Source organism: Tachypleus tridentatus, chromosome 6, assembly GCF_004210375.1.
Source record: "Tachypleus tridentatus isolate NWPU-2018 chromosome 6, ASM421037v1, whole genome shotgun sequence".
NCBI lineage: Eukaryota > Metazoa > Arthropoda > Merostomata > Xiphosura > Limulidae > Tachypleus > Tachypleus tridentatus.
The window spans coordinates 128,873,206-128,889,315 of record NC_134830.1 but is presented as its reverse complement, the minus strand read 5'-3'; the positions used below and the strand labels follow the sequence as shown (position 1 = coordinate 128,889,315).

Sequence of the window (16,110 nt, the reverse complement as noted above, 5' to 3'; positions counted from 1 at the left end):
ACTCTGTCGACTTATTAGTCTTTGTCATGTTTTTCCCAATGTAACACAGGAGATGTCAATAGGAAATGTTGACAACGCTGATGCTTGAAAACAAATGACTAAATTTCGTTACGTGTTTACCGATTAACGTATAGTTTCAGTATGGTCTTAAACTTTTGACCAGCTAATATTTAGGCTAATTTCATAGTCTTCACATTTTCCCTATTAAATGCTGAATAAGTTTGTTTATTTTATTTTCCCTTTTCTTATTTTCATCTTTCGAAGTTCTACTCAAATAAGTAGCTGAGTTTAACAACATAAAATGCATATTTTTTCTTTATGTTCATTGGCCTTAAGATTTTGGCCAGCAGTGAATAAGCGAATTTAAAAAAATATTGACCATTCTTTCATATATATATATATGACTGATGTAAAGCAAACAAACAACGGTTATAACACTTAGACACATTTGCAAAATTAATCTTGTTTAATTAAACTCATTTTATGACAATCGTTTGCTTCTTAAGCCATTTTTGTACCCAAGGGACCAACTTATCTTTCACACCTATACATATAATTTTTAGATAATCCTTTAACGTTTTATTTGGCACCTTGTCCAATGTCTTCTGAAAATGCAAATAACCAAATCCACACTCTTTGACGTGTATAGTAATTTCTTCAAATAATACTAACCATATTTATTATCAAATAATGAATACTTAAAGTTAGTTAAGTAACACTGCAGAGCATCTTTTGTCAAACCTTCAAAACTTTTCATACAACAGATGTAAAAATAATAGGCTTCACAATAGCTAACTTTAATCTTCTGGCACATGCCTGTAAATTTAAGGTATTATAGAAAACATTAGCAAGTTGTTCACATATCCAATTCTTAACCTCTTTCAAAACTCGGATGTAAATATTACCTGATCCCGAAGACTCACTATTCTTTATCTTTTTAAAGGTTTCCTTATAAAGCTTAAATTAATGCGATCATATTGTTCGATGTTGTTTGTATTTAAGATCCTGGTAGGACAGCAATAAATCTAGAATTTACAATGCTAAAATCCAGGGTTTGCTCCCACACTGGTCGTAACAAATAGCCCAATGTGGCTTGATCTAGATTGTTTGTTTGTTTTTGAATTTCGCACAAAGCTACTCGAGGGCTATCTGTGCTAGCCGTCCCTAATTTAGTAATGTAAGACTAAAGGGAAGGCAGCTAGTCATCACCACCCACCGCCAACTCTTGGGCTACTCTTTTACCAACGAATAGTGGGATTGACCGTCACATTATAACGCCCCCACGGCTGGGAGGGCGAGCATGTTTGGCGCGACGCGGGCGCGAACCCGCGACCCTCGGATTACGAGTCGCACGCCTTACGCGCTGGGCCATGCCAGGTCGGCTTGCTCTAGAAACCGCACGCACAATATTTCCGTTTAGCGAATATTCAAGGATAAGAAATAAGTTTTCCTTCGTAAAAACGGAAAAAAGTTAAAAAATAGTAACCTAGTTATCTCATAATCATAACAATGGAAAATTAAATTTGCAGTCTTTTTCTTTTATTTATTTAAAATTTTCAAAATTTAATTAACTTTATTATCAGGCATTGGTTGAGACTTGAACTGAACTAGCCACCCCAAACAAAATAATTCTAGAAGTTGCAATGGAGGGAGCATTGTTGGAAATGTGAACTAGTAGCCAAACATCCAGAGAGTGGAATAATAGGCCTCAAGAAAAGAAGGCATCGACCTTTGAGAGTATAGACGCCGTCTGACAAGCAGAGTCCATAGATTTGGTATCAAAATTCTAGCAAAAATATCAAATTTTTGGAAAGCTTATTATTTCTATTATTTCTATAATCCAATGCACTATGATAGCAGTCTCAGGTGATTAGCTAAAGTCATAAAAATTGGGTTATTTAAGGACACCGTGAGATTACCTTAGAAGGGAAAAAATTTTTCACTGTGACAGTTCTGCTATTAAATTAATAAGGAAGGGAAGTGAATTAGAAAGTTTTGTTATCACTCGTGACTTGAGTTCGAGGGTATTACCGAGCTTCTAATTCACATCAACTCTCACAACTCCACTGAAGTCTTGAATGTTTCAATGTTTACTTATGTTTCAAACTATAACTTCATTTTGAAAACTACAACAACGTCTTTATCTGCAAGCAGGGGCAATATCTTCTAAAAATACAACTTTGAAGTTTTCTTTGAACTAAATTATTTTCAATCAAGAAATAAAGTAATATGTTACGCAAAATTTTCTTTGTGTCAGCTTCGTAATTTTCGTAAGTTAAGAATTAGTTTTTATAAACTCAATAATAAAACATTTTCTAGTCCAACAGTGTTTGTTAAGGTAGGTCACAGTTAATAAATGATCTTAAAGTTTTAGCTTGAAGATCCCGTTCATTCTGTTGAATTGGTTTAGCTAAGTAAAAGTTTGGCATAAAGTTTATGTAGCTTATCTATATAAACTGTTAATTGTAGTACTTTTATATAGCTGTTCCACTTAATCTATTGAAGTTTTGTACTTTCATAGAACTGTTATATTTAAACTGTTGAGCTACAATGGTTTCATGAAACTGTTCTATTTGATGTGTTCAGTTCTACTACTTTCTTAACTGTTCTATTTAACTTGAGTTGCAGTACTTTCATATAGCTTATCTATATAAACTATTAATTGTAGTACTTTTATATAACTATTCTTTTTAAGTTGTTTGTTGTAGTTCTTTAAGTCTATGATGTATTCAAAATATTTGGCTGTAATACTTTCACATAGGTAGGAATCAAATAACTCTGTAGACATAAGTCTTTAATCACTATCGACAAAAGTAGAGATAGACTTTATACATTGAGGTTTTCGAACCCTAATCTTTGTCTCTAATGTAATGTTTAACATCAAAGTAATTAAAATAATGATAAACTTTATTTACGGTTGTGTATGTAGCCTTGACAGTTTGCACTAAATCTTTCTCCTACTTAAGTAATCTGTGGCATTCTCTGTAGTCTGAGGTACATTAATTTCACTTACAGTAATTAAACAGGTTCAATAGTATAGCTGCATATTATACTATATTTTGGGTTTCAATAAATTGTTAAGAATGAAAGAAACGGAATCCAGTGTTTTACAACACAGAAAAATATTTATTAAACAAACAGTCAGATGTAATGAGTGTAATGAAAGACCACTTTTACTGGAGCTTTCAGACCTTTCTGTGAAAAAGAATCTATTCACTCTGTAGCATTGTGTAAATGAAATAATACTGTTATTTTTCCAAGGGTGAATGAAATATTCACGTCATTTACATCTTATAATGCTTTCATAACCCACAAATGTGGGTTTGTTTTTCAGGAAATGGGTCGCAATTTAAGACTATGCAAATTCAAATTCCAAACACAGATCACAAAGGCCGTGTCTCTCTTTGAGTCGATATGGACCCAATTGGTAATTTTAGGCTTAATGGAAATATGTATAATATTTATAAATATGTATAAAATCCTTTATTAATTTGGTTCTACTTCGTTGTGTTCCTTAAACTTATTATATATTTCCAGTCTTGAATGTGCTTCACATGAAAATGGATTTATATATCTAATAAAATCTGCTTAGACGACCATAACGCCATTTTGATGTAACAATTTCGTTGTTGAAACCTTGCGTTGTGAGTTTAGAAAAAGGTGTGTTATAGCGTTATGTTTTCTCCAGTTCTTAAATAAATGGTCTAACATGTGGAAACAGTAGCTTAGAACACGCAGCTTATGAAATAAAATAAATCATGGTGATGATTATAATGTTGTAATTACTTTATATGTTCTGGTTTACTTACATTTTGAACAAAAAACATACACTAGTAAAGGATGTGCTAGATTGTTGTTAAGCACTAAGCTAAACAATGGACTATTTGTACTCTTAACCACCACGAATATCGAAACCCGGTTTCTAGTGTTGTAAGTCCGCAAACATATCGCTGTGCTGCTATGGGGGCGTGGTTAATAAATAGATAAATAAATAATGATTGACATTTGTATTATTACAGAGATAAAAGTCACTGTTACAGAATAATATTATGTTATCTCCCTCAGTCAAGCATACGGTGATAAATGAAGTGAAGTAATACAATCATAGAATACCCTAACATGCTTTCGAAATATGATTTGATATACGAATTATCGGTCATACAGGCACGCCTTTTATATGTATTTATTTATATTCAGTGTTCAGTATGGTACATAGTGTCTTACTCATTACTGATAAATGCATTACAGAGTTCAAAATACTCCACCTTTTTCATGAACCACGATAATAACTTAAACAAAATATTTTACGTGTTTTTGGAAACCTGCCAATTACAACAGGCTGTCGTGGCTTAACTCGAAGCATCTCAAGGTGTCGCTGGTAGAATATGGAACCGCACTTATGCCAATGGCACAGTTATTTCTATTCGAGATTTTCTTACCGGAATCTAACATGGAGAGATGACAATCATCTCTTGCTTCTGACTCGTTACGACTGTAGGAAAGTGGTCCTAAAACAGAATCAGATTATCACACCAGTCAGTTGGCGTATGTTAATGTATAAAAAGAAAGCTTTATGTGCTAGACTCTCAGTTAGATGTTTTTTGTTAAGGACAAGCCATGTAACAATAAATTGTGAAGATGGCTGACATGGGCAATATAAAAAGTTTGATTACAATATACAACTAGAAGAATAATGATGTGTCGACTTCTTAGGAAGGAAACTTGAAAACTGAACGATAAAAAAGTAAAGAAAAACCTTTTAAATAAATGTAGGGATAACTAACATCAGTCAGTTAAAAACAATACAAACAATATAGTAGGGATAACACTTACATCATCCATAAATAACAGCACATAATAACATAAACTCAACTGTGATTAAATAGTTATATGTATTAGTGTATGTCAACTATTCTTTGTATTATTAAGTTGAGATGATACAAACGACATCCCTACTATTTTGATCCATTCATATTAACTATCACTACATTTACTTCCTGTTTTTTTAAATGTTTTTCTTTAGTTGTTTGTTTGTTCTTTTAATGCAGTATTTCAATTGACAATAGGTTGGTTACACTTAGTTGTGTTCCTTAAAATTATTATATGTTTCCACGACATGCGTGGGAATTTAATATTTTCGAAACAGAGATATATCTTGTAGTGAAGAAAATAATCTTGGTTCGCCAGAAGAATTCGGAAAAATACCTGCAACAAGTCGTACGAACACAGATGCCAGAGACAAAAAACGCCGACGACAACACACAACAAAACATATCTCAGTCTAGAACCCAGGTCAACGGGTATGGACACAACAAGATAAAACTTTTATTTATACCTTCTATTCAACCATCACAAAGGTCAACCAGCTGGAGAGTTAAACAGGTATGCATGTTATTCCACACATAGACACACTGGTCACGTCACTGATGCAGTAACTATGGATTTCTACATGTATGTGATGAGCTACCATCATCTTCGTAGACTAGATGGATTGTGGAAACCTATATATAGGAGTGGTGAGGCTCTAAAGTTATTTTGACATAATTCACTCAACTTCTATATACTGAAGCGAAATCTTATGAACTGTAAATATACAAACCTTATATACGAAGTGTTTTCTTTTATTTCAAGAGTGTAGTTTGAATAAAAATTTGCTTGGAATGCATAATATATATTTTCTGCATTACAAGAATATTATTTAATATTTTGTTGTTTGAAAGACACCTTGAAATCACACAATGAAATATTTTATCAACGCAATCTTTCCAAAAGAGCCTGTACATTTATAACTGATATTAAAATAAACAATGACAACAGTTTTACATTCAATTATTACAAATAAGAATTTTGCAAGAGAAATAATACCAACTGAAGTCAAATGTTTATCAAGGTATAACACAGTAGATAAAAAGAAAGGTTAGGTGGAAATTCAATCATTAAGTACACAAAGGAACAAAAGTCTTCTGTTAAGAAACCGTTTTGAAACACGACACGTTTTATTTTTCACACGAAAAGTAACATTGCGTTGTTGTTACACAGAGTGAGTCATAATAAGTAATTTAATCAGTGTGTCGTGCACATTGCAAAAACCTTATATTCCAGCGGTGACACGAAAGGGGCTAAAAATATTAACTCTCTGTATTTTTTTCCCAGCGTTTGTTCCAACGGAGAAAATCGCCTGCACTCGAGAATACAGAAAAGATGCTGACAGGTGTTGTTAGTATACAGGACACCCACTATAACTGTTTACATTAAACACAATAGAAAATTGACTTTTAAAAACATAGTTTTAACAAATAAATACGTTTTATGATACTAAGTTAATTGTTAGGACTATAAAATTTAACACTGAGTAAATAAATACCTAAGTATGTACTTTTAACGATTTTTGATCCCTGTCCTCCTGGTTACTATGACGACGGATTCGAAACTACTGGGAAAAAAAAAAGGTTTTAATGTCTTCTTTCAGTGTTCTCTTAAAACTTTATTTTTGTTCACACAGTTTGTTATAATAACACACTCTTTCAGCACCTTCATTGTTTTATAAGTAAATTAAAAAGCTTTGCTTTTATTCGGAAAATCTTTTTGACAAGTTCTATATATTTGTTTTAACGATTAAATATGTTAGCTTACATTTATTTAGACAAATTTTTTGTGACAGTGTGTTATTGTTTTATTGATCTAGTATGTTAACAGTTCTATATTAAAACATTTGTTTCTGTTTTCTCAAATTGACAAATTATTTCTCCTATTTTCTGAATGCATGCAATTTTAGCATATCAAGAATGCGTGCAATTTTTTGTTCTGGGTACCTAACATTGTAACTCAAGTAAATGTTCTTATTGACAGAGATCTATTCATAGCTTTTCAGTGTTTGGATTAAAGAAACTGACTTCTGAAACTCAGAAATTACATTTTTACTTAACTGTAATAAGTTATGTACCTGAACATTATTTTGCATCAACATTTTGATATTAAGATACCATTGAAATTGTAAATATATCTTGAAAAATCTATTTAGTGATTCTAGTACGCAATGAACTATTAATAAGTAGTTTGTTTAAAATTATACCATAATGATAGTAATAATAATTTTATACGAACCTTTCTTTACACGTAGGGTGATCGATTTACAATCTAAGGGCCACAGGATCGAATTCCCGCCACACCAAACACGCTTGCTCTTTCAGCCGTGGGGGCGTTATAATTAGACTGTCAATTCCACTATTCCTTCTTAAAAGGGTATCCAAAGAGTTGGCGGTGGGTGGTGATGACCATCTGCTTTCCCTCTAGTCCTACACTACTAAATTATGGATGGCTAGCGCAGATATCCCTCGTTTAGCTTTGCGCGAAATTCAAAAACAAACAAACAGACTTTACTGGTACTGTGTTATTGGTTTCCAACAACAAGAAATATAATGGTATCAGATAGAACACTGGAATCCCAACCTTCGGGTCACTGGTACGGACTGCATAAAAACACACACATTTATCCTATTCGTTTTAATAGCTGTCTTCCATCTAGTATATGACTTCAAAATTAAGAACAATAGTATTCAATAGCTGTCTTCTATTTAGTATATGATTTCAAAATAAGGAACTGCTAGCGCTGAAAGCCCTCGAATAGCTATGCGCGAAATAGAAAATCAAACAAATATACTCTTCAAAAAAGGAAACGCAAAAGGCAAAATTTGAGACATATTGTTAACAAGTTTATTTCGGGTAGTTCTGTATCACATGTGTGAAACTTTGCACATTCACTGCTGAACATCCAAAGTCTGCAAAGGCGAAGTTCACGCTCACTATTTGAAGTTGATGCTCCCAGTGAGCATCTCCTGCTCATGGAAGCGATGAAATGACGAATCACATTCTGTGTAATGGCTGTCCACTCAGCCTGCAAAGCTGCTGCAAGCTGAGGTAGAGTCTTCGGTTGAGGTTGTGGCCGTCGCAGACGTCGGTCCAACTCGTCCCAAAGATGTTCGATGGGGTTTAAATTTGGTGATATGGAGGGCCAGGGAAGAACATTGATGTTGTGGTGTCTCAAGAAGACAGTGGTGAGTCGGGCTGTGTGAGGACGGGCGTTGTCATGTTGAAAAACGTCGTTCACGTTCATCATGATGGGTTGCACATGGGGCTTAAGAATCTCGTCGACGGTTGCGTACGGTCTGATCAGAAATCCTACGCAGCTCTGGTATGGTTGAGGCAGTAGACGTCGCAGTGGTGGTCCTATCCCGAAGGTGACGTAACCGGATGTAGCGATCTTGTGCGGGCGTGGTCACACGAGGTCTGCCAGATCGTGGACGGTCACAAGTTGATCCATGCTGTTGGTGACGATTCCATAGCCTTGTAATGGTGCTTGGGTGGACACTCACAGCTCTGGCAGCATCTGATCGAGATTCGCCTGCTTCCAACGGCCAATGGCGTTGTTGCATTGTGCTTCAGTCAGTCTTGGCGTAACTGTATTGCGTGTCGGTGGCTTAACACTGAGCTATGGAAACAGAGAACCCGTCACTTTTATAGGGATTTTGCACATGTTGCACTTGCAGAACATGCAGATTTTTCAAACAAATTTATTGGACACGCATGCGTTTTGGCGAAAAATCCGATGTTTTCCTCCGTTTTCAAAGTGCACAACTTTTATTGTCATTTTGGTTTGACAGTCAGTGCCTTAACACGTGTAACATCACATATTCTGAGCTTGTAACGTTATTACATATATTTCTCTTTAAAATAACAAAAATATCCCTTTTGCGTTTCTTTTTTTGAAGAGTATATAATGATTTGTTTGTTTGTTTTTGAATTTCGCGCAAAGCTATACTAGAGCTAGCTGCGTTTACCGTCCCTAATTTAGTAGTGTAAGATTAAAGGGAAGGCAGCTAGTTATCACCACCCACTGCTAATTCTTGGGCAGTTCTTTTACCAAAGAATATTGGGATTGATCGTCACATTATAACGCCCCCACGGCTGAAAGGGCGAGCATGTTTGGTGCGACCAGGATTCGAACCCGCGACCCTCAGTTATGAGTCCAACGCCTTAACCCACCTGGCCATGCCAGGCCCAAATATATTGGTACCTCGATCGTCTCCCTTGTGTGCTTCAGGTCATTACCAAGGAAACCTAAAGACCTTAGTTATGACATTAAATGTCTCCAACCTTGAATGTATGCTTAACATGCTTATATAGCATATGTAGTCTCGTTTATAAATAATAGAAAGGTAATTTTTTTCAAATACAAAACAACTGTTTAAATATAGAATTATATAAAAATATTGGATCATCAAAATGATAGCAATGTGTCATCTGGATAAAATTACGTTTACGAAAAAGCCCTGATACGTTTTGAATCGTCAGCACAATAACACCATCGTAAACGTTCTAAATAAAGTTACACTGCACAGTAATTTTTTAAAAAGCTTTGCTTCCTGAAAAGTTTTTGCTGATTGTGACAGGTACCTGGTGGGTATGCACAAATATGGTTCTGGTTTTGCTTCATTACATAGAAGCTCTGAGAAATAGACAGTTAACTGTTTACCGGCAATAACGTATTTAATTGCGCTTATGTTTCTAATACGCTATTAAGTTCAACATAATTAGAAATGTCTTGCTTCTGATTTTTGTTTGTATTCAATGTCCGGTGCATCACGTTGCAGCGTCCAACAGTAGTCAGCAAGCATTGACGGATTCCAGTTGCCCTGATATAGTCTTTCCATTGTAGCAATGTCCTGGTGAAACATTTCACCGTGTTCGTCATTGACAGCACCGAGAGTTGCGGGGAAGAAGTGGAGGAAATGAATCTTGAGTAGCATGTTGCACTTCATTGTTTTGTAGCCTGTAGGTCTCTTACAGAAACGAAAATTTTTGGACACAAATATAAGAAAAAAACATGACAAAACTGAAGATTTCGATGAAACGGTACGTGATGGGCAAATTTGGATGTGATTTTCATGATCGGCAGCCAAAAATCTATAAGGAACACCCAACAGTGTTCAAGAAGAAAAAACTTTGTTGTGCAGTTCTATTAGAAAGAATTGTTACCACGTGATCCCTTGGTGGGCAGTGACGTACGGCGTTCAAGGTTCGTGGTTGAAATTATATTGATTTTTATATAGGGAATTCGCAGTGAAGGTTGAGTAAAGAAACATTTGTAAAAAATATTATTGTTGGTATTATTCTATTGTAATAACATAAAACCCATCAGTCAGTGGCTATGATTCGCTAGCAAAAATATAAAAATATATGCACCATAACATGTGATGAAGCAAATTATAAACCTTAATATGGTGAGTGAATAGCAATTAAAGGAACTGCTTGGTTGTGCAGTAAACTAAAAGACGGTTTGCGTTATATAATCTTACAGTTTAAGTAAGTCGAAATTAATTGAACACATTGTGTCATATTGAATTGTATAGTAAGTTAAAAAATAGTGAGATTTTGTCGAATGAAATAAGCCTACTAGTGAGGAGCTCAAATAACTCAACAGTTGTTATTTTTCTAGGTATCAATTTAAACTGTAAAAAAAATATATGTATATACAATTGGCGAATTTTAAACATTATTAATTTTAGTATAAAATGTATTATAAATGTAAGAAATATTATGTTTGTAATTGTGTATTCTCCGGGAGCAATGTTTTACAGTTTTTTAAGTGTACTTTAACTTCAGCGTATGATATCGAACGCGTTATTTCGTTATAGGTAGAGTCTGAGCCATTATTTATACTTTGTGATATATGGAAGCTAGATTTAAATATATTGTCTTTGCTTGATATGAAGTTATTAACTGTGCTATAGTGGGTTTGATTAAATGATGAGAAATTTGGGGTTTGGAAAGCTGATGTAAGATATTCACCAAATAGATCGGTTTTACTGGGATCAGTTACGGCTATGGTGTCATTATATTTTATTTTCGTATTGTTTGCTGAAAAGGGGGTGTTGCAGATTGATTTAAATTTTTTCCTGAAAGTGGCTGGGTTTGTCTTGCTTTCATCGGTGGAAAGGCAGAAGTTGTCTCGGTTAATCTCTTGATGTTTGATTAATGAGTTGATTATGATATTTTCGTGATTGATGAGTGTTTTAGTTTGCTTTTCACGTGTAATGATAAACTGGCGTCTTAAAAGTCTTCTTTCTTTAATGTGAGAGTATATTTCGGAAGTTAACTTCCACGATTTTATAAGTTGGAGGAGATTTTGCCCACTAAAGTTACAGATCAAAAAATTATGAAGACATTAGGATGAACATATATAAACACGTCATTCAAGACCACAGGCACAGGTGCAACGCTTCTCATGATAATGAATATGATGAGTGACAGGTCAGATATCTGTAAGAAGAATTAGATCAGCGATATGTTACACATACCTAAAGAGATTAGGTTCAGCTACAGGTGAAACAGAAGTGAAGATAATGTTATTAGCTACAGGTTACAAATGTGTGAAGAGTTTGGTTTTATTCACAGTTGACACTCATGGAATATATGGTAGTTTTTACAGGTGAGATACATTTGTGTATAGATTTCAATAAGCTGTACGCAGACAAGTGTGAAAAATATGGCATTAGCGACAGGCTAGACACGTGAGAAAAGAACGGGCACGGACATCATTTGAAAGGATCTAATGACACGTAGTTGAGACACACATGAAGAAGCTAGGATTAGCCAGAGGACAATCACATGCGCAGTAATTTGGATGAGTCACAGATCAAATACATATTAAAAGATTAGGATCAGTTACACGTCACCCAAGCTAGTATTGAAATAATGGGATAAACTACAGGTTAGACACGCATGAAAAGAAAAGGATCAGTGAAAGGTGAGTGACATATGAAAAGAAATACATAAGCTATACCTCAGACATATATGGTAGAAATGGCATGAGCCATACTTTAGACATGAATTGAGACAATGGGATCCTCCTCGGTTGAAGACTGTGTAAGAACAAAGGATCAATTTCAGGCCAGACATATGTGAAAAGATCAAGATAGGCTACAGGTGAAACACGTGTAGAGAGTATGATCAACCCAGTTTCTCTCGTATGTCAAAAGAATGGAATCAGGCATGTTCAAATACGTAGAAGAACATGGAATCATCCACAGATAAGATATTTGTGTTCAATACAGCGTCAGTCACAGGTCAGATTGTTGAGAAACTGATATCAGCCTCAGATAAAATACAGTGGACAGTATAAACTCAGCCAAAAATCACATATGTGTGAAGAGAAATGGATTGTGGAAGGAATGAGATGAACCATCCTTAAGACATGAACCAAAACAATGGGATCTGCTCAGTTGAAGTGTGTGTGAGAAGAAAATATCAACTTCAGGTGAAGACGTGTGAAGATATCAGGATAGGCCACAGGTAATACACGTGTGAAAATATTGTTATCTACCACAAGTCGAAAACGTATGGAGAATATGGGGTTAACCAGAAGACTATAATGTGAAGTAACCATTACGAGATAAGTGTGAAGATATTTGGTTCAGTTACAAGTCAACCACACATGAAAATGACATGTGAAAACTGTAAAAGAAGCCCTAAATTAGACAGGCGAGAAAATAATGGGATTACGGCAGTTAAAACAAATATGAATATAATATGATTAATCATAGGTCAGCCACATATGAATAAAAGATGTGAAGACCATTTGGTAACTTCCATATCAGAAATATTTGAAAAGAATGGAATCATTACAGTTAGGACACACGTGTGAAGAGAATAGGATAAACCCAAAGAATGGGATCCAGCATAACTCAGACATATAGAAGATCATGGGATCATCTACAGATAGGATATATTTGAAGAATACAGAGCCTGTATCAGATTAGACAGATATGAAGCCGATATCAGCCACAGATAAGACGTGTGAAGATTATAACACACCTAATACTGACTGAGTTCTGACATATTTTGCATTCTGCTGCTGCTGACGCTAGCCTATCATTACTGCTTTTTTCTTATAAACTCACAGTCGTTTGCTACTGTAGTGCTGTCCTATTAACGAAGAAACTGTCCAAAGTTCTTTGCTTTTGTATTTTCACTTAAGATGCAGTAATTGTACTGTGCTTCTGCTCTCAAAGAAAACAAATGAAGACATCTTTATATTATTTCCCTACAGTAGAGCTAAATAGTTCAAAATGGTTATTTACTACCTTTACACTACGTAAAAATAAATACATATTTTACTTAAGATCAGTACATTTCACAAATATCATTTACAAACCTAATTAGTTAATTATTTAAACAAAATAAAAGTAACAGTACGGAGAAAAATAATCTATACAATAACTTTCAGTAATAAATTAATAAATGTCAATTTAAAATTATTATTTTTGATAAAGGTGTTCTATTTAAGTATGTATATTTCTAAATATTTACTTAAATTACGATTACCATATTAAGCAATGGAACACTATTGTATTAGAGATAAGAATATTAAAGCACTGTCACCCAAAATATTAATCATATGAAAACATCGACATGATAACAATTATCAGATACTTTGCTGTTTAGAAATGTACAAAATATTATTCTTAATGTGAATATTTACACCTATATATTACAATAATATCTCTAACAATATTATGTCGGACAGCCATAAAAGGAGGCATAGCATTCTCATATTCCGGAGTTTTATGTTAAAAGCAAATCAACACACAAAACAGCATAATAGAAAACTGATAAAATCAGACTAATATGTAAATAGATTTATATGAAGTTTTTTGGTTGTGTATAGTCCGTAGGTACCTCTTAACCTGACACTTACAGGCTTCAACTATCCAGCATGTACTCTTGCGTTAAAACACACAATAGAAAAGAACACAAGACGTGTAATTGGCAAAACATACGTCTATAACAAAACGTTATTTTTTTATTTTTCCAAATTTTATGAAATTATATTAATTGAAGAGTATTTAATATCACGTGATATTAACTTAAGCATTAATGTAAATAATGATGCTTGATACAGCTGTATCGGCTGCACGTGAGTAATAAGAAGAAACTTTACTAATCTACTTTTGTCGTTTACATTTAAGGAAACTATTAGCATTGTTTTAGAGAATAAAAATTACTAGTCTGTGGCAGAGAGCACTGTGTGTTTTTTTGTTGTTGTAAAAACACCATTTTCTGAATCTAATAACTACATAAGATGGTTCTACAGAACCACTTTTGGGAGCAAAATGATTGCAACAGGAAGAAAATGAAGCATCTACCTTAGTTATAGATATTTGCCTTTCCAGTTTTAAACACTTGTTTTCATTGGTTATCAGGTGGTTACTCTGGTGATATTATAACGTCTATTTAAAATTGTTTTTCTGAAAACAAACAGAAAACTGAACACTTTTGTTGTTATCCTGCAATTGTTGACAGTGACACTACACATGAATGATTAAAAGGCTGTTTCTTGAGTTGTAACAGCTATCGTCCCTGAATTAATTTGTATTTATTTTATAGAAAGTGGGATGGCTTAACACGACTAATAAGAGTTAAAAAAAAAAAAAAAGTAAACAAAAAGCCAAGAAAATTTGTGATTGAAGCGTCCCAGGTCCAATTAAAGAAAAATAATGAATTAGAGTTAAAAGGTAGTTTATTTCTGGTATTAACATTTTTTTTTATTTACACAGGAAAAGCAATACAGAAATTAAATAATATATGTTTTTTACGCTGGTTTTTTATCTCGTTTATAGTAATACTGTCTTCATGAGATTTCGATGTTCGAGTCACGTGCTATTTGTTCTTTCCTTTTATCAACTTAAGACTTGTTAACGGTTTTAGTCTTACTGGAAACTGGAAAGGAGTGTCGGTTTTGTTTTTGAATTTCACGCAAAGCTACACGAGGGCTATTTGTGCTAATTTAGCAGTGTCAGACCAGAGGGAAGGCGGCTAGTCATCACCACCCACCGCCAACTCTTTTACCAACGAATAGTGGGACTTACTTTCACACTATAACGTCCACACGGCTGAAAGGGTGTGCATGTTTGGTGCAACTGGGATTCGAACCCACTCTCCTCAGATTACAAGTCGAGTGCCTTAACCATCTGGTTATGCCGGGCCTTGAAGTTTCGGTTAAAGCGTTTTCGCTTTCAACTATTTAATTATTTTTGTACGTTACAATTTCTTCATTCATGCAATTCTTATATTACTAGATCTGGTACTGTTAGCCCATATACCGAAAGTACAAAAATAGTAAAAACAGTCAACAAAACTGAAATGTGTTGATGTCTTATTTTAGTGTCTGTGTTGAATAAAAAGGGTTTATCCTTTAACTTTGGGGGTGTAACAGCATGAAATCTAAATTCAAAAATGATTTGGTTTAAAATTTTTTTTCATTAAAAAGTATGTACTTTGGCCTAGACTTTGTAAATTATAATTGCACAACTTGGGAAAAAACAATTCTATTTATATTATTTATAGTTGCTTGATTAAGTCTACTCAGACTTATTTCATCTTGAGTTGTAGACAAAAAAAAAAAAAAAGAGCAAAAATTACTGCAAACAGCACCATTCTCATTTGATAAAGTTTTAGTTATCTAGTGAAACGTATCATACTAAATATATACCACTGAATGTACTAACTTGGATATAAATGTAACAGAATTCCAATAACGGTTAACATTGCCTTTCTTTCTTTTTTTTCACAATAACAAGTAATAAAGTTAGGCTTGGCTGCAGAGATAAATTACAAACTGACAAAGTTATTTTTATCTTCTAAAAATAAAATGAAACTTCATAATGTTTAGCTCAAAACACAAAATTTATATGAAATACTGACAAAATGTAAAATATATGTGTACAATAATGTGTATAATGATTATATTTCTAAATAAAGTATCAATGCTAAAATAAACCTTATTAACAAAAGTATGTAATTATAGTTAAACTAAGAACAAGACAACAGATTGCATGTACTATTTGTATTGTTTTCCAGTCACTTTAAACATTTATAAATTTAAACAACAAACAACCTGGATTTACCAGAATGATATAATTTATTTTACTACCACTAACATACAAAACAGTTAAGTGTGTTGTGACAGGGTAAAACAAATCTAACATCTATTTACTTCTTCAAACAGTATATTTCTGTTCATAGTGTTTGATGAAAAAATAAGAAAAACAT

General features: G+C 33.7%; 1 long non-coding RNA gene across 6 annotated transcripts in view; it reads left to right on the top strand.

Annotated features, from left to right (window-relative positions):
* Nucleotides 1–16,110, top strand: part of LOC143253640 (uncharacterized) — a 26,271-nt gene extending 10,161 nt beyond the window's left edge. Inside the window, exons 3-4 of one of the 6 annotated variants that reach the window (XR_013029752.1) lie at nt 9,651–10,075; nt 14,679–16,110. This is a non-coding gene — a long non-coding RNA (uncharacterized LOC143253640). The other 5 variants (XR_013029747.1, XR_013029751.1, XR_013029748.1 and 2 more) reach the window with 5 other exon arrangements.